The following is a 2,477-nucleotide window of genomic DNA, read 5'->3' as shown; positions in this document are numbered from 1 at the left end:
GCCGGAAAAGCGACGCGATCGCAAGGACTCCGCCGCCGGTAGTATCGGCTGTGCGAGAGCGGAGAAGCCTTCCATCCTTCCCCCTCCCCCCCCCACCCCTCTTCTCCCACGAAACACGGAGAAGAGAATATAGAGGGAGGGAGAAGCGGCGCGGCGCATCGCATTGAAGTCGCACGCGCGTGGAACACTCCGACCGGTTATCGCCTTCAGTTGGCTCGTGGCTCGTGCGGAGCGTGGTCGAGGTGTTGTATCGTCCGTTCTCATTGCGTTCTGTGCCTGTCGCATCGTCGTCGTCGTCGTCGTGTTTCCGTCGTAATGTGCCTATGACGAGGTGATGAACGGCCGACGTCGTAGTGTCGAGCGGCGTAGTGACATAGTGTTCGTCGTCCTGCCGATGGACGATGACGATTAACGAAGCGGACAGCAACAACGTGGTGATCGTCCGTGGACGCGAGGGAGGGAAAACAGTGTGCTCTTTGTGATCTAGTGTACTTACTTGTATAATTTCGCATATATATATATATATATATATATACACATATATGTATTATATATACATATATTTATACACGCGACGCGTACGGCGTGCATTCTTGGATTACGCATCGTCGCGGAGGATTCCCGTTTGTGATCGTCCCTAATCAGAGGATCCTATCTGAGGATAATGCGATATTGTAGTCGTCGCGCAGGTGAGTCCTTCAACTTGCTCAACTTGACTTTGGGATGCTAATATAGTGATTATTATTAATAATGTTACCCGGTGTATCCTCAACGCGTGTTTTTCGCGTGAACATAACCTTTCCAATGATAACAGATGAGATTTCTGTTTATAAATCATAACTTTAATATTCTATTTTGATCTCGTTGGAAATTATATCTAACAACGTCTCTTCCAACGTTCTCATTCATAATAATTTCATATTAGCGTCCTAAGATTAGTTTTTCGAGAATTATTCATTATACAGGGTGTACCGTAAAGATCGGATCAACGCTTAAATTCCTGAGATCATTTTAAAAATATCGAGACATCAATAATTTCCGTGTTATAAGCGATTAAAAAAGAAGGGCTTTTTGCAAACTAAACTTTATAGAGAGTTGGAATCATATTCTTTAGTTAATCTCAGGTAGAGTTTTCTTTAATAGAGAGAGAAAATTTTAATTTAAAGCTTAGTTACAAAGATATATGATAGAAAAAATTGGAAACTTGCAAAAAATGATGACCTTTCTCGATATTTTCGCTGAGGAAAAATCGTCTTAAAATGATCTCAGGAACCTACCCTTAAGAGTTGATCCGGTCTTTACGGTACACCCTGTATATAGTGCGAATTTTTGCATCTTTTTAATTGCAATTTATATATAAAGCTTGATTCATAGCTTGATGAGTAATGTAAATTTTATGGAGAATTCATTTGCTTCGGTGAATCGTGTGAATCGAAAATATTGAACGATCACTTCTAATACGACGCGGTTCTCTCTCTCTCTCTCTCTCTTTCTCTCTTTCTACTTTATCATCGATTATCGGAGAACGCGCGCAAAATGAGATCGAACTTTGTGAGTGGAATCTTGTTCCCGCTTTCCCTCCGTGTCTTTTCGAGATCATTCGTCTTTCGAGTCCAACTCTCCGTACTGTAAATACGGAAATACGTAAAATGTCGCGTTTCTCAATTCTTGCAGTCTTGTGAAACGAGACTCCGTAGTTAATCTAGTAGTTGTAGCAGTAGTGGTAGTGGTAGCAGTAGCGATAGTAGTAGCCAGAGTACAAGAGTACTTACTGGTATTTACCGTAGTCTCCTTTTACGCGCCTCGACTCGTATCGACGCGAAATCCCGCGCGACTCTCTCGTCCGTACATCGATCGGCGGGAAAACGCCCGCGATCTCTCTCTCTCTCTCTCTCTCTCTTTCTCTCTCCGTCTCTCTCCTCGATGCCGTTACTTGCTCGTTATTACATCGCGCGGCGATGGATATTCCGACCGAGCGTATAGCCAGGCGCTTTCACAACGGGTGATTGTTCTAAAGATGTGTCATTCCGTCCCGCTCGCGCCGACTAGAGATACACTCGGGCTTTCGGGCCCCGGTTAGAAACCGCGAGAGAGCGAGAAAAAGACGCGCGAGACACGCGGCGTCGAGCCGCGAGAGCAGGCGAGAGCAGCGGCGGTAAAGGTGGGAAATGAGGGGGGGGGGAAGGGAGGAGGGAAGTGGAGATATCGAGGCGATCATCCGCCGTCTTATAGATGCGTGCGCGCGCGCGAGTCAACGAGAACCAGAAAGTCACGTCCACTGTAATCTTCGACGGGCTGCTCCTCTCTGTAGGTCATAACGCGTGCGAAGCTCTACGTATATTAACACCTTCGTTCGGGACACCCATAGGTCATAGGTCGAGATATCTCGACGACCGTTTAAACCTCGAAAGTTCTGCTTCGCTATCGCACCTTGCGAATTTTCTCCTAAATCATCTGTAGTGTCTTTTTTTTTTTTT

General features: G+C 45.6%; 1 protein-coding gene across 5 annotated transcripts in view; it reads left to right on the top strand.

Annotated features, from left to right (window-relative positions):
• Positions 1 to 243: 243 nt before the first annotated feature.
• The window catches only part of LOC115245503 (zinc finger MIZ domain-containing protein 1), a 40,363-nt gene continuing 38,129 nt past the window's right edge, over positions 244 to 2,477 (top strand). For 3 of the 5 annotated variants that reach the window (XM_029823864.1, XM_029823861.1, XM_029823865.1), the window contains exon 1: positions 245 to 689. The gene's annotated coding sequence lies outside the window, so the exon portion shown is untranslated. Of the gene's footprint in view, positions 690 to 2,477 lie in introns of all 5 variants that reach the window. The other 2 variants (XM_029823860.1, XM_029823859.1) reach the window with 1 other exon arrangement.

This window comes from Formica exsecta, unplaced genomic scaffold, assembly GCF_003651465.1.
Source record: "Formica exsecta isolate Colony F162 unplaced genomic scaffold, ASM365146v1 scaffold98, whole genome shotgun sequence".
In the NCBI taxonomy this organism is placed as follows: Eukaryota; Metazoa; Arthropoda; class Insecta; order Hymenoptera; family Formicidae; genus Formica; species Formica exsecta.
This window is presented reverse-complemented; position numbering and strand designations above follow the sequence as displayed.